Source organism: Centruroides sculpturatus, unplaced genomic scaffold (genome assembly GCF_000671375.1).
Source record: "Centruroides sculpturatus isolate CEXI.00-Female unplaced genomic scaffold, Cexi_2.0 scaffold101, whole genome shotgun sequence".
Classification (NCBI taxonomy): Eukaryota; Metazoa; Arthropoda; class Arachnida; order Scorpiones; family Buthidae; genus Centruroides; species Centruroides sculpturatus.
This window is the reverse complement of record NW_019384361.1, coordinates 991,009-1,013,258: the sequence shown is the minus strand read 5'-3', so window position 1 is coordinate 1,013,258 and position 22,250 is coordinate 991,009. Positions and strand designations below refer to the sequence as shown.

General features: G+C 29.1%; 1 long non-coding RNA gene across 1 annotated transcript; it reads left to right on the top strand.

Moving 5' to 3' along the window:
* The first annotated feature begins 2,172 nt into the window (after positions 1–2,172).
* On the top strand, positions 2,173–20,978 carry LOC111641271. The gene is made up of 3 exons (XR_002759379.1): positions 2,173–2,280; positions 15,712–15,761; positions 20,877–20,978. It is a non-coding gene; the product is annotated as an uncharacterized LOC111641271 (long non-coding RNA).
* The last annotated feature ends 1,272 nt before the right edge of the window (positions 20,979–22,250 follow it).

Sequence of the window (22,250 nt, the reverse complement as noted above, 5' to 3'; positions counted from 1 at the left end):
GAAAAATACTTTATGAGAGCTTTTATACTTTTATAAAGCTGTCTATAATGAAACTTAATTAACTAAGGATTTTTTTGCCCTGCCAGGATGTGGCCGAGTTATCCGGAGTGCCGGGTTATCGAGAGCCGAGTTTTCGAGGTTCTACTGTACTACTATCTACAGAGTGTTTTGTAAATGATATGAAATTTTTCACACATAAGTCGCATCTTTGTATAAACCACTATCTACCTTTTCCAATGTAAAAAAAACATGTAAGCCATGACTTGCTTATGCTCCAAAAATTATAGTATATTTTGCATTTCAGATAATATCCGTTATTGTCATATATTCCACAACATGAAATACAATAGAACAGATTTAGGATAAAAGCACTCTATCATATCATAAATGTTTTCAATCTTCCTGTGAATAAGCAAGCTCTAACTTTGCAAATACCAAAACCCAAACTTGCAAAAAGCATATATATAAAGTTAGTGCTGTATATTTTATATAACAAACAACATGATCTATTATTAACCCAATGAAAAATAACATTTTATCATTCTAAACCTCAGGTGTTTTCTGAATTGTTTTAATTGTGAACAATATTGTTTTTGTTTTTGAACAATATTATTTGAGAAATATTCAAATAATCAAAAAATTATGATTTCTTTCAAACTTATTAATGGGAAAAGAAAAGAATTTGTATTAATGAACATGGAAAAATATAACAAGTATAATATATTAATTAAATTAATAATGTAGTTAANCACGATTATTATTTAAAAAGTTTACGTTAGGCTTAACACTGACGAAAATTCAACGCAAAGCGACACACAATGGAGAAAAATTTCAACACGAAATAAGTTAATATATTTTTTCGTACATAATCGGTTATCTGAAAAATAAGTTATCCGAACAACCCCAGTTCCCATTGATTCGGATAAACGATGCTCTAGTGTATTTTAGTTTTAATTAACTGGCTACCTAGTATAAATAAATATTAATTATTATTAAACAGCATCAATGTAAAGATCAAAATAAAATGAACAGATTATTTACAAAAATAATAAGTTGGATGAAATTAGCTTAGAAAGTACATAAAGTCAATTCAATCCAATTGAATTGACTTTATTATGTGACAACATTATGTGAATGAGCTTCCACATAATGTTGATAATTTTGGAAAAAAAAGACGACACAGTTTTACTTTTTTAAGGTTATCAATTATTTTGAGCAATCAAAATATCTGAACTTAAATTCCTTTTTTAAATTTTAAAATGAACAAAATTTATCATTGCATTGATTTTGAAACCAAAAAGATAATGAAAAATACACTTACAGTTATTTTGGTAATATAAATTTAAAAAAATATTCATAATTGGATTTACTAATAGCAATTATGTTTTCTAGCAACAAAAGTATTAACTTTATTCAAGAAATTTGAATATACAGATAATTTTTGTAGAAAGAAAAATCAATGTATCTTAATATAGAAAGTGATTAAGTTATATATAAATAAAAACTTAAATGTATTATAAATATTTAACAGGAACATTAAAAATATATAAGTGAATGTGATGTACAGTACCAGTGCATTTTAAATATTTTCTTGACATAATTTGTAGGTATTATAATTCTTGAAACATGTTTCAAAAATTTACTAAAGTGAAGCAACCAGTGAAATATACAAACAAACCATAGTCCAATTATATTATGTAATTTAATTATCTAATTAATAACTAGTAAAGGTTATGCATCTCTGCAGACAATCAAGTGAAAAAGAATGACAATTAGTTGCATTTAAAAATTATTATTTATATATATACAGAAATAATTTACTTAATTATTGTACTTTTGCTATTAAATTAAGCAAAATTTATTATTTTTACAAATATTAGCATGCTTTATTATTCCAAGAGATGTACTCTTTTTTGTAAATAAGAATGTTTTTAATGTATATTTTTATTAGGATTTTATTATTATAGATTATTTATTTTATTTAAATTATATTTTATTTGTGGTAATCTGTTTTAAATAAATTTTGTTTATTGAAAGATTCATATTTTTAAAACAAATGATAAAAATATTATTATTATTTATTTATTTATACTCTTTTCATTTATTAAGAGATTATTTGATATGAATTTATAATATATAATTTAATTAATGTTTATTTCATTTATTTATTTTGAAATGATTAGGAAAATCAAATTAAGGCTGATGTCATTAGGCAAGAAAAAAGAAATAAAGCATTTATTCCTCCAGAAGAACCAATTCAAGATAGAAAAGAAGTAAAAGGTAATAATTAATACATTAATTAATTAATTATTTTATAAAAGTAAAAATCTGAAATAATAGCTAAATGAAAATTTTGACAAAAATTATACCTAGTTGTTATATCAGATTTTTCATTATAGAAGAAATTTCTGATATCCCACTTTTTTTTACTGCTTTATTTGTAATAATATAATTATTCTCTTGCTCCTCTTCTCAACCCAAGGGATGGTGACAGCATCAAGTCCACCACTCATTTCTGTTTAGTGCCAGTTACTTAATCTTACTGTAATGTGATCGGCCTTTCACTATATCTCAGTACTCTATTCTTGGTCATCTTCCTATTGCTTTTTTTCTTCATAATTTCCTCAAATAATACATCCTCTATTCTGAATGTCTTAATAATTGTCCTATTATGTTGCTTATTTGTTTATTTTAAGTGTTAAGATGCTTCTGGTTCTCTTGCTCTCTGTAAAACTTGCTTGTTAGACAATGTTTTAGTCCATAAAGGCCTATAGTTTTGTTTTCTCTTTTTTTCTCAACATTCATGTTTTAGAATAACACAAAATCACTTCCTAAATATAACTTTTAATGAGATTTTTTTACTTCCACAGAAATGTTTTATGATGCTAACATTCCTTTCATTCTGTTGAATGCTTTATTTTCCTGTGCAATTTTCAATGTCATATCTTTTTCACACCTTTCATCAGATGTTATGAGGCTTCCCAGCTAACAGAAATTCTCCACACTATCTAATTTTTTCCTCTCCAGTATTATTTTGGTATGTTTTTTGTTTCATTTTGAACAAATCATTGTTTTTATTTTCATGTGATTTATTTTCAAGTTGAATGTGGCCTTTAGTGCATCATTAATGCCTCCTCTGGTTGCAAAATTTAACTCTTGTTTACATTTTGCAACCAGAGCTATGTCATCTGCAAAACATATTTTGTTGAAGATTTTACCATTTATCTTTATACCATTATGGTCAGTTTCCCTATTTTCCTTCATAGCTACGTGAATACTGAATAAAATAGATGATAGTTCACAAAATGTCCAGCCATATATGAGTCTTTTCAAAATTCTTGCTTTTCTCTTACCTTTCCCTATTAACGCTACTTTGTCTTTGTACAGTTAATATACAGTAGTACCTTGTATTTTGAATGCTTCAGCATTTGAACACTAAATTTGACAAAAATTCATCTTTGAGTTTGAACAATGCGTCAAAGTTTAAATTGCATGTACAGTTCATGAAAAAACATGCTTGAAGTGTAAACACGATCTGTTTTGCAGCCAAGTCACTTCTCACTCTAGCATTATGCTAATATGTTTTCAGAGGGGGTTTTTTTTTTGGTTTTGATATTTTTGGTTATATATATTGTGTGTTATTGACAATTTTTAACAATTTCTTACTGCAATTTTTCTTTGTAAACAGCTTTTGGGCATCCCATACATTTTGTATCCTTTAGTTCAAAAATTTCTAAAGAAAACTTTTTAAACCACGTTTGACATGTTTGAAGTTTAGGAGCACCTTCTCCATACAAACTAAAATTTTTATATTATTATTATTGTTGTTTGTATGGCATTATATCCCGAACTCATGTAGCAGGATATGTCTGATATGCTTTTTATCTGAAGACATAACATCTTGATTTTATTCAAACAAAATATTAAGTATAAAGTTTAAAATAAATTTATAAACAAAGAACACAATATCAGATTAGCAATAATATGTTAAATTTCACAACTGTTACAATTAAATGACATATCTATATTAAGTAACCACTGCTGTTAAAAATATTCAAAAATTTTCTGTTTCATCCAATGTAACCTTTGCTTATCTACCATGGCATCTGAGAAGTGTGTAAAAGCAACTAAGCCTAAGAGGAAGGTTGTAATACGGACAACTGACAAGAAAAATAAACTTATTTATGGTACACATGTTGGATCTGCAGCCTTGCTTAAAATGCCAAAGTCAATGGTTTGCAACCAGTTAATGCAATTTTTATATTATTATATTGTATATTTTTTATATTTATGTATTTTATTTATTGTTTTTTTTTCTTAATTTATTATTGGGTCATTTAATTGTCTTATATTTTCCTTAAATTATGTGTATTTACTACAGTAGATCCCCCTATAAAACCGTTTCCTATAGTTATGATTCCTATAAAAATTGTGGCATTATCCGTAAACAACGGTAAAAATAACTCCTATAATACGTAAAACGTCATCGGGCAGCCGAACTACTTACCCGCCGTCCGTAGCGCCACGCTACGGAGGTTTAGGCGGATAAATTGAGTTTAGTATCGTCTGTTCATATAATTATATATAAATTAGGTACTGTACATATAATTATATATTAATTATATATAAATTAGGTACTGTATATATAATTATATATTAACTTAATTTATTGTAACTTTATTATAATTAAATATATATTTTTCGCCGTCTAGCGTCACGCTACGGCGAGTTAGGCGACCTATCGTCTGTCCAGTACTGTAATTTTATACATTTCTTGTGAAAGAAACATTTCTTATTTAACGGCCATAAAAATTATTTATATTAAGGATGTCTCCAAAGGTCAACGAAGTTTTCGCAGAAAAATAATATCAGAAATCGCGGCCGCGGTTTGATGCGCTGTTCCGCGACGAAACCAAGCTTTAGCAACGGGCGTAGTCGAACGGTACACACTCGGTAAGCAATCCTACAATTTTTTGTTTATAACGTAGTTTATACGGATTATTTTCAAAAAAATATACGTATTTTGGAAATGTTGAGTCGAATTAGTCTAGAATCGATTAATTTTATGAAAGAAAACCTTTCAAACAGCCGTAGTCCGTAAACTATGATTCCTACAAAATTGATTCATAAAGAACGGAACGTATCTACCGTCTTATAGGGGGATCTACTGTATTTTAAGTTTATCCAAATGGGTATTGTTTAGGGTCTGAATGAATTAATTCATTTTCCATTATTTCTAATGGGAAAAATTGATTCAGATTTCAAATATCCTCCTGGAATGAATTAAATTCAAAGTATGAGACTCCACTGTATAATTCTTCTGTCCCTATAGTTAATTCTAAACTCCTTTAGGATATTCAACATTATTGTCCAATCTTTTTCCATATTGATAAAAGCAATGGATACTGGCATATCTGCTCTTATTGATTTTTCTAAGATCTTAAAATAACCTCTCTTATGCCTTTGTTTTTTATAGTCCTCAGAGATATTGTCATTGATAATATATAATTATTTATCCAGTAAATATTGATAGTTTATTACAAATGATTGTAATAATTTTTTTATATAAATTTATAATAATATAAAATAATTANTAAAAAAAAAAAAAAACTAAAACTATCGAGCATAATATTTTAATACAATGACAATGTGATATATCATATTATTTGGGACCTTGTTACAATTCATTTTACAAATTATAACAAGGTTTTACAAATTGTTTTAGTTTTTTTTTAGTATATGGGTTACATTAAAAATTGTGAATACAGTGCACTGTATATATTATATATTCCTTTGTATTGGTTAACTAGTGGTGTTATAATTGTTATGTTGTTGCCATGTGTTTGTAAGCTGATGAGGGGTTCTTGTACCCGAAATGCATCCTTATCTAAATTTGAAATGTGATTATTAAAGACTAACTTTATTGTAAAAGTTCTGGTCCTTCTTTCTATCAGCCTTGGTGTGATAAGCCCTCCAAATTGTTAAATCCTATTTTTTAGGTTATCTAATTCTATCTAATTTAAGTTTAGCGTGCTAGTAATTTTCAAATTTTATGAAAGTATAGTATTTTCTTCACTAAAAAATTTCATTTTTAATTTTGCATTGTACAAAAGTGTTTCAATAAGTAATACCTTTTATTTTTTTAAACAAACATTTTAATGTATATGCAAAAACGTGAATATAGTAAATGAAGTTTGAATTTCTGGCAACACTATTGCACAATAAGAACACTTGTGACTTGTGTTGCCTGTTGGACATTTCTGACAAATGGGAAGAAAAGAGCAGCACAGTGTTCTTTGTTTTCTATAGGCAGGGGGCAAGAAATGTGAACAAATTCATGCGGAAATGCTGAACATGTATGCTGATGATTTCATGGACGATTCAAATGTCCATCGATTGTGAGAAATGATTAAAAATGGTTGTCAGTGTGTGATTGATAATGTGAGCATTGGGATTTATAGGTTAATTACCAGGTTGTTCAATAAGTTTTGTCGTTTGATAAGAGATGGCGTTATTAGGATCATCACTTTATTTCTCTAAAAATAGTACTACTATTTCATAAGCACATGTCAAGTTTCAAGTAGATCTGTCAACTCGTTTGTATATTTGCATCTGTTCAAAGTGGACATGTCACTATATTTTTTTACAATGGAAAAAATTGAATATAGTGCAGTGATAAAATTCTTATTTTTTGGAAGATGTAGCACCAAAACAAATTCATGAACGATTGTTAAAAGTGTATAAGGACTCTTTCCCTTCAATTAGAACAGTAGAAAGTCGGGTTAAACGTGGTCATACAAGTTGTGAAGGACATCCAAAAAGTGCATCAACACTAGAAATTGTAGCAAAAATACAGCATATGGTTTTGGAAGATCGTCGATTAACCAAGAGAGATTTAATAGAAGCCCTAGGGATCTTGTTAGGCAGTGTGAGCAGTATTTTGACTGAGGTTTTGGGTTACAGAAACCTGTGTGCACAATGGGTGCTGCATTCGCTAACTATAGAACAAAAACACATTGAAATGCAACTTTCTCAGCAACATTTGGAGCATTTTAGAAAGGATAAAAAGGATTTTGTGCATTGTTTCATCACTATAGATGAGACTTGAGTCTGCCACCATGATCCTGAATCAAAACAAGAGGCTAAGGAGTGGTGTGAACCCGGTACTTTAGCTCCGAAGCGAGATAGGGTCCAGAAATCGGCCAAGAAGCTGTTAATATCAGTTTTTTGAGATGCAAAAAGAATTTTGTTTGTGAACTTTTAAACTGGTAAAACAATAAACTCAGATTATTATTGTAACCTTTTGGACCAGCTGGATGTAAAAAGTTGTGAGAAAAGACCTGGTTTAAAGAAGAAAAAAAAATCATTTTTCATCAAGACAATGCACTCTCTCACACAGCTCAAAAAACCATCGCAAAAATCAGTAAATTAAAATACGAATTGTTGCAACATCCTCCCTATTTGCCAGATTTAGCTCCCTCTGACTTCTGGCTGTTCTCACATCTCAAAAAATTCATGCGTGGAAATGATTTTCATCGAATGAAGAGGTAATAGCAGTCATGGAAGCATATTTTGACAGTCTTCCAGATTCTCACTTTAGGGATGGAATCCATAAATTAGAAAATCACTGGAACAAGTGTATTGAAGTTCAGGGAGATTATATTGAATAATAAAATGTATTTCAAACCATAAAATCATGTTTTTCTTATCGAACGACAAAATTTATTGAACAACCTGATAGTGTAAGAAAATATATTATTTCTCTACACATTGTCTACAAAAAGGAAAGTTACATTCATCGTTTTTGGAGAAAAGGGAAACCAACTTTCCCACGGGAGCTTATCTACAATTCTGATGATCCTATGTCTGTTTACCTTCTTTGCACTCATTACACATCCCATAGAAACTGCGGTCCCCTTTTATGCTATTGGTCAAATTGTACTATAAAAAGGGTGATTTTTCCACCATTTGGGGCAGTTCTCTATAATAAAGTTGCCACAGAAGGCAGTCAATAGAAATCTGACATTGCCACATAGATGATGGGCAGTCCTAGAAATTATGGATCATAATTGTAAAGTATCGTCACCAGGGGAAAGCTTTTCTAATCTACATTCTCCAGCGCTTACTTCTTTGTGGATAAAAAGCCGAAACACTCCAAGAAGGTTAGATGGTATCAAGAAGACGTTTGTATGTCACTAGTTCCTATTTTAGAAAAATTTTTATATTTTTTAATTGAAAAATTTTGTGTTTTTTAAAAGGACTTTTTAGTGTTTTGGCAGCTAGTAGCCTAAAAAGGAAAGTTGGTTGCCAGGATTGTATTGTCTGAAACACAGAAGTAATAAATAGTGGTCCCTGTTTGAGTGAACTTTGTCTTTAAAAAAAAATATATGTATATATATATATATATATTTTAAAAAGTTAATCATTATGTTTACTTATTGATTTCATTTATTTGCTAAGTTCGGGCCATTCACCCGCTACAAGTCGGACTTACCCGCAACTCCCCCCACTCATCAAAGTAACAGCTCTCCTAATTAAATGATAACTTAAACATGTGATAGGGTGCGAATCTCACCCCTATCTGGTGTTGGGAGCTTGACAGAAGATGACAGTTATACGATTGCCTTGTCTTTGCACCTTCTTTAACTTTCAATTTAAAGCCATCCTATAACTCTGTGGGCAAGTCTTATGGACTTGATTGCTGATTAAGCAATAAAGAGTTTAGTTACAACTCTTTACTCCCAGTTATCCTCACAATAAGCACAGGTCAGATCATCCAGTAAGTGCAGCTTTGCCTCAAACAGTCACTGCTGTTGATTGAATGATTCAAAGCAACCGTTGCATTTGCTTGAAGATGTCAGAAAAATGCTTGGTGTCCTGTTTGGTTCTTTGAAGAAATTCCTGGCTAGAGAGAGGTTCCATTCCGTTAAGGAGGTTAAATTGGCTGTTCGCAGATGGTTGTATGGCCAGGAAATAGTGTTCTACAACGCAGGCATCTTCAAACGGGGGTACTGTTAGGACAAGTGCTTGAACCTGAATGGTTCCTATGTCAAGAAGTAGCCTAATCCACATATTTCATTTTGTATATTCTGTATTTTCCATATGCATTAAAACTTTTGCTTAAAAAAAATAAAAGGCATTACTTATTGAAGCCCCCTCGTCTAATTATTTCAGGAAAACATAATAAGTAATTTTCAAAATGAACAAAACTTGACACAGTTTTTAAATGTAGAGTCAACATGTCTGCATATTAAAAATACCAAAAGTATTTAATAACTAGAAATGTTTCAGCTTTTATAGACCATTCTTAAAGAACAGAATGCATTTGAATCATAGAATGGAACAACATTGAATAGATTTTTAAATTAATTAATTAATCATCAAACAGAATTTTGCAACATATTGTGATAGTCCATATTATTAAATATATATAATTTTTTATCCACAAATAAACATATTATTTTATCATAGAAATTATAAAAATTCTGTGAATTACGTATTACTTTTCATACATTCTCTAATTGAGTGGCATCTCAGGCATTGGTTATATTGGGATGTTTACAGAAAATATAAATTGGGATATCAGTTCATCATTTCAATAATTAATTTCACAAAAGCATTAATACAAATTAGCAGAAAAATCAATGTTAATATCTAATTAGTTAACATCGGTATGAATTGATGCTGGGGATAAAAATCTAGAGAGTGTTGAGCTCTCAAAATTTTGCTCTTGGTATACAGTTTATTTGTGGAAAAGTTATGATGCAATTTTGATAATTTTGCAAGATTAAATAAAATTTACTTTGATATAAACATCATATTGTAATGTTTAATAAAAGTAACTGTATTTTGAAATAAAGATAATTTTTCAATAGCTCATCTGACCATAAGACCATTTTTTAAAATAAAGGGACTTGTTTGGAATTAGCTCTCTAAATTCAATTTTTTTTTTATCAAAATGAAGTAAATTATATCATCTGATATTGTCAAGAAACAATGTATTTTTATGTAAAATTAATGTAAGAAATTTTTTAATTTTTTATAATTCTGTGGTTTGTTACTTTTCTGTATTTCAAATTAAATGTAACTAACCCATAGATGAATGAGTAATCCCTAATTATTCTAATAAAGTAATGTATCTGATTATTTAACTATGTAATAATGATAAATGTCACAAATTAATACTGAATTCAGGTTTATTAGTAATTAGATTGATGAATTATGATATATTTTGTGCTTAATTGTCATTTATATTTTTAATTTAAATAACAAAAAAAATGTAACTTTATAACATTTTGTATTTTCAGAAAAGAGGATTCAGGCCAGATCAAGATACATATGAAATACCCCAGAAAAAGAAAANATCTAATAACTTGAAAACAAATAAATTAATTAATGATCAATTACATTACAAATTTTTAATTACCATATCAATAATCAATTAATTCATTGATTGATTATTGATATGGATTATTTCCTACAAACCTATAAATTGATTAATTACAGCACTATATTCAAAATAAAATATTTTTCTCCTGACTTCCATTTTCTTTTGAAATATATTTGATTATGGATTGTTATATTTTATTGGAATCTGATTGTTTATGTTATCATTTGAAAAATACTTGTACGATAAAAAAGGGTGTACAAGAATTTTTCGTTTTCCTTAAGTTTTAAAAGAAAAATACAAAAAGTCTTCTTACATTCTTTACACAGGAATAGTAAATATTCTAAGATATAAAAACTAAATACTTTTAACAAAAATAGTACTTGAACTTGGCACCATATCCAAACATGTAGGCTGAACAATGTGCTACCTATGAGTGTATATAGATTTTCTTTTTCACTAGACTGTAACAGAATCAAAAATACATCTGCTATAAATGTTTAAATACCATCATTTGGTTATAAAGAAGGCAGTTATTCAGGACCAGATATATATTAGAAGAGATAGTCTTTGATTATATGCCACTGACAAGGTTGAATTCCTGGAAGACATGTGGCTTAAAATGGTATTATAATCAACTTGCAATGAAAACTCATTATGAGTTTTATTAAAAAGCTTAATTTTGATTTTTCATAATTAATTATTGCTAGATCTAAAGACTGAGGGAAAGACTAAATACCTACATAAATTGGATATTGTCTTATCTGTTTGTGTAGATGAGTGTTTTTTAATGGAGGCGATATCGTCCCCATGTGGACATTTTTCCATGTTGGAGGTGATTAGTAACAATTTATATTTTGGAGGACAAAAAACAATTTTCAGGGTGATACAGTAAAACATTATATTAAGAATAATTTGATATTTTATTCATGATATCGTACAATAATTAAACAAATAATATTATACTAGTGACTAGTCTATTCAATGCAATATGAATTTGACCTTAGCCTTGTCCCTCAGCATTGGAATTTTGAAGCTTGCAGCGGATAAAAAGTGTTATATTTTATTATATTTGTTAAATTTGTTAATACTTATGTTTTTGTAATACTTAATTTTGTTAATTATATCAAAATCTAATATGTATTCTGAGTAAATAAATATTTAATTTTTTACAAAGTATATAATTATCAAATAAACTAATAACCCAACAAAATTTTTTTCGGAGTGAAAGGGGCGATACTATTATTGAAGAGGGCGACAGTTCGTTAGAGGTTGAGAAACACTGGTGTAGATGATGATTACAAATTCAGCCACAAGTTTCTTCTGGGTATCTTGACTTCTTTCAAATTTTCAATAGTTTAGATGGAGCTGTTCTGTAATTGTTTACTGGATGAAACTGCAGCTAGAATTAAGAACTGGCTTTCTGAAGAGTTGGAAGATATAGGCAAGTAGGATGAAACAATCTGAGATAACAAAAGCATGTAACAAAACCAGAAATTGTGTGCAAGCTGAACAACATTGTGTTTATGCTGATAAGGGTAACATACCAGTGTTTCTAACTCATGGAACTTACAGAGAAAAATAAGGGAATATCTTATGAGGACTTACTAAACTATGCTTAACAGGTCCTACAACTTAGTTGCTACGTACGGTGAAGTTGCTAATCAAAGACAGGAAGTTTCTAAGATTTTTGAAGTTCTCACCCCTGCAGAGAGCTGTTGCATCTAGACTCTTTGGTAGGATCAAAATGCATAAATCAAATTGGCCACTAAGGCCATTGTTAGAATAGACATATACTCCACTGGTTACACTGGAAAGAACCTTACATCAGTTGCTTAACTTAATAGGTCCTGGATCTGAATATACAAAAGCAATGCTGAGGAAGTTGTTCTAGTCCTAAAAAGTCATACAAGAGGAAAATGTGTTGATGATAAAAGTGACTGATTATCTGGACTTAATTTATAAAATTTTTTGTTTGGGACAGTATGTACTATTAACAGGAGGTAGGCATGTCTATGGGCTCATTCTAGCAACATTTCTGAGACAGTGGTCTTTGTGAGTAGAAAATCTGGTGGTTAACAAATATAAAAATCTTATTTGTTAATACATTAATAATATTCTCATACTATGGAATAATGGAGGCAAACTGTGGGATTTTATAGAAGAAATTGGTAATAATTCAGTATCCAACTTTGGATTGATTGGACTAGTCAAGAAGAGGTCATCTTCTTAGACCTCTACATCTATAATTTAGGAGGTGGTTATGGCACAAGACTGTATAAGAAGCCTACTAGCTGTGATTCTTACATACATTGGCAATCATGAGACATTATGGTCCATAAGTTAGGAACCTTCAGAGCCCAATAAAGAGGGCAATAAAGCACTCTTTGTTAATAACACAGTCTGCAAGAATTTTTATGTTTTATACAAACAGCAATTAATAATAATTTCCCTCCCAATGTAATTAAAGACTTTATGAGTGCAACTTTAAATAGGTGAAAAGAAGGCAAAAAAAGCTGTCCAGGCAACTAAAGGGAATATATGCATAGTAATTAGTAAAATGATAGTTTCTCTCCTGACCAGTTACATTACAGACAATGATATTACCTGTAATGCAAAATCGTACATTGACATAATGAACACAAGTTTATTACTCATTAAAAGCTACCCAGCTTTTAATGAGTAATAAACAAACAGTTGAGTGGATAAGCAAACAGTCTGATTAATTGGGCAGTGCTACATATATCTTTTTGCATGCAAACTTGGAATTATTAATGCCCATTACTCCTTTGTCTTAGACTGCCATTTTAGACTCTTAATATACTTACTAATTTTTTTGATTCAAAAAGTCCTTTCTAACATAATCTAGAATCAGCATTAATACACGTGGAGTGTATTTGTTGAAGGTCATGTAGTGTGGGTGGCTACAAGGCCACATTTATTCATTGTATTGTGTTTTATTTAATTCAATTTGTTTATAATTTCTTGTTTTAATTTATTTTGATTTTTCTTTATTTTATTAATTTTTGAATAATTATAACTTGTAATTTTAAATTTTAAAAAGTTTGAACATAGAGATGGTTTATCTTTCAAATATATTAGTTTTAAAATGTGATAATTTTCACAATTGCTGATGCTCTTATAAAAGAACAAAACTATTACTGAATAAAATTTAACTTGGTTTTCAAAATTAAACATTTTTTCTTCTCATCTTTGAGTAGTTTTATCATAACTTTTATATATTAATTGTCTTCATGTATAAATGTGCCGAATATCATATGGTGCTGAAACTCTGTGAAATTATTGTGCAACAAAAAATTAAAATGGATTCTATTAATAATTTTAAAAAATCAGTTACTATTGTTTTAGTGTATATTTATATTGTGAAAGACATAATAAAAATGAATTTTTTACATTTATTATAATTTTTAAAAATTTGTACACTCTCAATACATGAACTTATTTTCTAAATTAGATGGGTCTTTTTGTAAAACATTTTTTTTTATATAAAAATTTTATATAGGATATGCAAATTTTTTATTAAAAGTATATAGGATATGTAATTTTTGTTGTTATTATAGTCAAATTTTTTTACTTAAAAATGGAGAATCTTAAGCTGCATTTTTGTCATTTTATGCTTTTCTTTTTCTATAAAAAGAAAAATGCTACAACTGCACACAAAAGGTCTGTGCTGTTTATGGGAAAGCTGCTATCAATGTTTATACATGTCAAAAATGATTTAAGAGGTTCAGTGCAGGAAACTTTCTTTAGAAGATGCATTATGATCTGGAAGCTCCTCAGCTGTTGATGATGCAAGCACTGCACTAATTAATGAAAATCCATATACACCACCATGGAAATTGCAAAAGTGCTATCCATCACTTAGATTCATTGTTGGCTAAAAAAAAGGTCCTATATCACTGATTGATATATTGAATCCAAAATTCAAATGAAATCTTAAAGCAGTGTTTTTCAACCTTTTTCTAACAGTGGCACCTCCAAATTGGTAATTTTTGTTTTATGGCACCCTTACTTTGTTATAAATTAGTTTTTGTACTTTTAGTAACAAGTTGCACATTATGAAAATGCTTGGCACTTATTTTGCAACATCCTTGAAGTGTTGTCATGGCATCTTGATTGAAAACTACTGACTTAGGGCCTAAGTGCTACATTACCTGAAAATACACTGAAATTGAAACCAAAAATGATGCACCTTCTTAGTTTTTCTTTACATAACAATAATGTTATTTAGAAAATTTGTTTATCTGGTTGCTGTTGTATTTATTCATTTTTAAAATTTTTTTACTTAAAAATGGAGAATCTTAAGCTGCATTTTTGTCATTTTATGCTTTTCTTTTTCTATAAAAAGAAAAATGCTACAACTGCACACAAAAGGTCTGTGCTGTTTATGGGAAAGCTGCTATCAATGTTTATACATGTCAAAAATGATTTAAGAGGTTCAGTGCAGGAAACTTTCTTTAGAAGATGCATTATGATCTGGAAGCTCCTCAGCTGTTGATGATGCAAGCACTGCACTAATTAATGAAAATCCATATACACCACCATGGAAATTGCAAAAGTGCTATCCATCACTTAGATTCATTGTTGGCTAAAAAAAAGGTCCTATATCACTGATTGATATATTGAATCCAAAATTCAAATGAAATCTTAAAGCAGTGTTTTTCAACCTTTTTCTAACAGTGGCACCTCCAAATTGGTAATTTTTGTTTTATGGCACCCTTACTTTGTTATAAATTAGTTTTTGTACTTTTAGTAACAAGTTGCACATTATGAAAATGCTTGGCACTTATTTTGCAACATCCTTGAAGTGTTGTCATGGCATCCTGATTGAAAACTACTGACTTAGGGCCTAAGTGCTACATTACCTGAAAATACACTGAAATTGAAACCAAAAATGATGCACCTTCTTAGTTTTTCTTTACATAACAATAATGTTATTTAGAAAATTTGTTTATCTGGTTGCTGTTGTATTTATTCATTTTTAAAATTTTTTTACTGGGTTAGCTTATTATCTATTGCATAAGAAATAAGTTTTATTGTATTCTATGTAAATTTTAAAATTGTTGAATTTCATAAAAGTATAACTTCAATATTTCTAAAAATTTTTTTATAATTCATTAGTAGTCTTATTGAATCAAGAATTTACATTCTAACAAAGTTTTGCATTTGGTTATCAAATAATAACATATTAATGATTTAATACAAGTAATTCAAATATAATAATTTTAGGTAACTAAGTATAAAATTTGTATTTATTACAAAATATATTTAATTAGAAATTATATATTATTGTTATTTTTCAGATACCAAAATTAATATAGAACAATTTAAAAAGAATATCAAGAAATCACAGGTTTAGTATAAAACTTTATTATGATCTTAAAAATATTTGTATAAATACATTTTAAAATATCTTTCATGCTAAGTTTAGCATAATAATAAACAAAATTTTTAGTCCATGACTATAAATTAGATAGAATTAGATAACCTAAAAAATAGGATTTAACAGTTTGGAGGGCTTATCACACCAAGGCTGATAGAAAGAAGGACCAGAACTTTTACAATAAAGTTAGTCTTTAATAATCACATTTCAAATTTAGATAAGGATGCATTTCGGGTACAAGAACCCCTCATCAGCTTACAAACACATGGCAACAACATAACAATTATAACACCACTAGTTAACCAATACAAAGGAATATCTAATATATACAGTGCACTGTATTCACAATTTTTAAGGTAACCCATATACTAAAAAAAAAGAAAAAAAACTAAAACTATCGAGCATAATATTTTAATACAATGACAATGTGATATATCATATTATTTGGGACCTTGTTACAATTCATTTTACAAATTATAACAAGGTTTTACAAATTGTTTTAGTTTTTTTTTAGTATATGGGTTACATTAAAAATTGTGAATACAGTGCACTGTATATATTATATATTCCTTTGTATTGGTTAACTAGTGGTGTTATAATTGTTATGTTGTTGCCATGTGTTTGTAAGCTGATGAGGGGTTCTTGTACCCGAAATGCATCCTTATCTAAATTTGAAATGTGATTATTAAAGACTAACTTTATTGTAAAAGTTCTGGTCCTTCTTTCTATCAGCCTTGGTGTGATAAGCCCTCCAAATTGTTAAATCCTATTTTTTAGGTTATCTAATTCTATCTAATTTAAGTTTAGCGTGCTAGTAATTTTCAAATTTTATGAAAGTATAGTATTTTCTTCACTAAAAAATTTCATTTTTAATTTTGCATTGTACAAAAGTGTTTCAATAAGTAATACCTTTTATTTTTTTAAACAAACATTTTAATGTATATGCAAAAACGTGAATATAGTAAATGAAGTTTGAATTTCTGGCAACACTATTGCACAATAAGAACACTTGTGACTTGTGTTGCCTGTTGGACATTTCTGACAAATGGGAAGAAAAGAGCAGCACAGTGTTCTTTGTTTTCTATAGACAGGGGGCAAGAAATGTGAACAAATTCATGCGGAAATGCTGAACATGTATGCTGATGATTTCATGGACGATTCAAATGTCCATCGATTGTGAGAAATGATTAAAAATGGTTGTCAGTGTGTGATTGATAATGTGAGCATTGGGATTTATAGGTTAATTACCAGGTTGTTCAATAAGTTTTGTCGTTTGATAAGAGATGGCGTTATTAGGATCATCACTTTATTTCTCTAAAAATAGTACTACTATTTCATAAGCACATGTCAAGTTTCAAGTAGATCTGTCAACTCGTTTGTATATTTGCATCTGTTCAAAGTGGACATGTCACTATATTTTTTTACAATGGAAAAAATTGAATATAGTGCAGTGATAAAATTCTTATTTTTTGGAAGATGTAGCACCAAAACAAATTCATGAACGATTGTTAAAAGTGTATAAGGACTCTTTCCCTTCAATTAGAACAGTAGAAAGTCGGGTTAAACGTGGTCATACAAGTTGTGAAGGACATCCAAAAAGTGCATCAACACTAGAAATTGTAGCAAAAATACAGCATATGGTTTTGGAAGATCGTCGATTAACCAAGAGAGATTTAATAGAAGCCCTAGGGATCTTGTTAGGCAGTGTGAGCAGTATTTTGACTGAGGTTTTGGGTTACAGAAACCTGTGTGCACAATGGGTGCTGCATTCGCTAACTATAGAACAAAAACACATTGAAATGCAACTTTCTCAGCAACATTTGGAGCATTTTAGAAAGGATAAAAAGGATTTTGTGCATTGTTTCATCACTATAGATGAGACTTGAGTCTGCCACCATGATCCTGAATCAAAACAAGAGGCTAAGGAGTGGTGTGAACCCGGTACTTTAGCTCCGAAGCGAGATAGGGTCCAGAAATCGGCCAAGAAGCTGTTAATATCAGTTTTTTGAGATGCAAAAAGAATTTTGTTTGTGAACTTTTAAACTGGTAAAACAATAAACTCAGATTATTATTGTAACCTTTTGGACCAGCTGGATGTAAAAAGTTGTGAGAAAAGACCTGGTTTAAAGAAGAAAAAAAAATCATTTTTCATCAAGACAATGCACTCTCTCACACAGCTCAAAAAACCATCGCAAAAATCAGTAAATTAAAATACGAATTGTTGCAACATCCTCCCTATTTGCCAGATTTAGCTCCCTCTGACTTCTGGCTGTTCTCACATCTCAAAAAATTCATGCGTGGAAATGATTTTCATCGAATGAAGAGGTAATAGCAGTCATGGAAGCATATTTTGACAGTCTTCCAGATTCTCACTTTAGGGATGGAATCCATAAATTAGAAAATCACTGGAACAAGTGTATTGAAGTTCAGGGAGATTATATTGAATAATAAAATGTATTTCAAACCATAAAATCATGTTTTTCTTATCGAACGACAAAATTTATTGAACAACCTGATAGTGTAAGAAAATATATTATTTCTCTACACATTGTCTACAAAAAGGAAAGTTACATTCATCGTTTTTGGAGAAAAGGGAAACCAACTTTCCCACGGGAGCTTATCTACAATTCTGATGATCCTATGTCTGTTTACCTTCTTTGCACTCATTACACATCCCATAGAAACTGCGGTCCCCTTTTATGCTATTGGTCAAATTGTACTATAAAAAGGGTGATTTTTCCACCATTTGGGGCAGTTCTCTATAATAAAGTTGCCACAGAAGGCAGTCAATAGAAATCTGACATTGCCACATAGATGATGGGCAGTCCTAGAAATTATGGATCATAATTGTAAAGTATCGTCACCAGGGGAAAGCTTTTCTAATCTACATTCTCCAGCGCTTACTTCTTTGTGGATAAAAAGCCGAAACACTCCAAGAAGGTTAGATGGTATCAAGAAGACGTTTGTATGTCACTAGTTCCTATTTTAGAAAAATTTTTATATTTTTTAATTGAAAAATTTTGTGTTTTTTAAAAGGACTTTTTAGTGTTTTGGCAGCTAGTAGCCTAAAAAGGAAAGTTGGTTGCCAGGATTGTATTGTCTGAAACACAGAAGTAATAAATAGTGGTCCCTGTTTGAGTGAACTTTGTCTTTAAAAAAAAATATATGTATATATATATATATATATTTTAAAAAGTTAATCATTATGTTTACTTATTGATTTCATTTATTTGCTAAGTTCGGGCCATTCACCCGCTACAAGTCGGACTTACCCGCAACTCCCCCCACTCATCAAAGTAACAGCTCTCCTAATTAAATGATAACTTAAACATGTGATAGGGTGCGAATCTCACCCCTATCTGGTGTTGGGAGCTTGACAGAAGATGACAGTTATACGATTGCCTTGTCTTTGCACCTTCTTTAACTTTCAATTTAAAGCCATCCTATAACTCTGTGGGCAAGTCTTATGGACTTGATTGCTGATTAAGCAATAAAGAGTTTAGTTACAACTCTTTACTCCCAGTTATCCTCACAATAAGCACAGGTCAGATCATCCAGTAAGTGCAGCTTTGCCTCAAACAGTCACTGCTGTTGATTGAATGATTCAAAGCAACCGTTGCATTTGCTTGAAGATGTCAGAAAAATGCTTGGTGTCCTGTTTGGTTCTTTGAAGAAATTCCTGGCTAGAGAGAGGTTCCATTCCGTTAAGGAGGTTAAATTGGCTGTTCGCAGATGGTTGTATGGCCAGGAAATAGTGTTCTACAACGCAGGCATCTTCAAACGGGGGTACTGTTAGGACAAGTGCTTGAACCTGAATGGTTCCTATGTCAAGAAGTAGCCTAATCCACATATTTCATTTTGTATATTCTGTATTTTCCATATGCATTAAAACTTTTGCTTAAAAAAAATAAAAGGCATTACTTATTGAAGCCCCCTCGTCTAATTATTTCAGGAAAACATAATAAGTAATTTTCAAAATGAACAAAACTTGACACAGTTTTTAAATGTAGAGTCAACATGTCTGCATATTAAAAATACCAAAAGTATTTAATAACTAGAAATGTTTCAGCTTTTATAGACCATTCTTAAAGAACAGAATGCATTTGAATCATAGAATGGAACAACATTGAATAGATTTTTAAATTAATTAATTAATCATCAAACAGAATTTTGCAACATATTGTGATAGTCCATATTATTAAATATATATAATTTTTTATCCACAAATAAACATATTATTTTATCATAGAAATTATAAAAATTCTGTGAATTACGTGTTACTTTTCATACATTCTCTAATTGAGTGGCATCTCAGGCATTGGTTATATTGGGATGTTTACAGAAAATATAAATTGGGATATCAGTTCATCATTTCAATAATTAATTTCACAAAAGCATTAATACAAATTAGCAGAAAAATCAATGTTAATATCTAATTAGTTAACATCGGTATGAATTGATGCTGGGGATAAAAATCTAGAGAGTGTTGAGCTCTCAAAATTTTGCTCTTGGTATACAGTTTATTTGTGGAAAAGTTATGATGCAATTTTGATAATTTTGCAAGATTAAATAAAATTTACTTTGATATAAACATCATATTGTAATGTTTAATAAAAGTAACTGTATTTTGAAATAAAGATAATTTTTCAATAGCTCATCTGACCATAAGACCATTTTTTAAAATAAAGGGACTTGTTTGGAATTAGCTCTCTAAATTCAATTTTTTTTTTATCAAAATGAAGTAAATTATATCATCTGATATTGTCAAGAAACAATGTATTTTTATGTAAAATTAATGTAAGAAATTTTTTAATTTTTTATAATTCTGTGGTTTGTTACTTTTCTGTATTTCAAATTAAATGTAACTAACCCATAGATGAATGAGTAATCCCTAATTATTCTAATAAAGTAATGTATCTGATTATTTAACTATGTAATAATGATAAATGTCACAAATTAATACTGAATTCAGGTTTATTAGTAATTAGATTGATGAATTATGATATATTTTGTGCTTAATTGTCATTTATATTTTTAATTTAAATAACAAAAAAAATGTAACTTTATAACATTTTGTATTTTCAGAAAAGAGGATTCAGGCCAGATCAAGATACATATGAAATACCCCAGAAAAAGAAAAAAAAGAAATAATTTATTTACAGTAATTAAAAATTTAAGGAATAAATTTTATATTTATTTTAAAAAGTAGTAAATTATTTTAAATTTATCAATCATTTGTACAAATTTACTAAATTTTATAGTATGAAAGTGATAAATTAACAAATTAATAACTTTATGTTATCTAATTCAATAATTTTTCTTTGAATTTAAATAATTTAATTAAATTTTGAAAACTTGAAATGTAGTATATGATTTAGGTTAGATGATTATAAAATAATCTGCAGGTTTAAACAAAAATTTGTTAAACTAATTAATGAACACAAAAAAGATAGTTTGTACTTAAGATATTTATTAAACATATATATTATATATTTATGATAAATACAAATTATTATAAGAACAAACATCAAGTAGAACATAGACAATTCAAAACAAGACTGTGGAGTTGGTATACTAAGCTCTAGCTTCCCAATTCCTGCCTCTAAATAATAATTTAAAATATACTTTGATTATATTAACCCAGAATGGCATTTCATCATTACCCCAAATGAATTCAACCACTCATTGACACCAAAATGTTTTCCACTGTTTTCCACTTTTTAAATTCCTAACTTAACGTTAGGAATTTAAAAAAAAAAAAAACTATTTAACAAGTTGTCTTAGCCATTTTGTATGGATCTTTTGACAATAAAAATTTAAAATTAGCTAGCACAGAATGTATTGGAATATAAATTTCTGAAAAGAAAATCGACAGTAATTAGTGATATGCAAAGAAAGATCATAAAATACAATACCATTTCAAAATATTCTTTTATCAATCAATATCATAGCATTTATGTTAAAAATAATAATGTTATAACTATAAAACATTATAGTAAATAAAGTATCACATTCCATCGTGTTTCATCTTTATTTCTTCCAAAAATCAGCTCATTATTATATACTATTACAGTTAAACTTTACTTTCTTACCTGTTGTTTTAAAATAATGGAATATTTTTATTTCACTTTATAAACAATTTGTACATATTAATATATTGATGTTGGTTTTAATTAATATCGTGTTAGGCATCCTTTGACCTTTACTACTGCCCTTATTTGACCAGACATTGATTTAGTTAATTTCTCACACGAATCAGCAGTAATATTGTTCCAAACAGACCTCACCATTTCCTTCAGTTCGTTTTTACTTTTCTGGCTGTTATATATAATAGAGGGAAAGTATGGTGATCGGTCAAAAACTAACGCCCCCAATACTTACATTGTTGGACCTTGGACGTTGAAACGTTGAGAAATGCAAAAAAATTCGTTTATTTTCTGTATGTGTGGGGGGCACGAT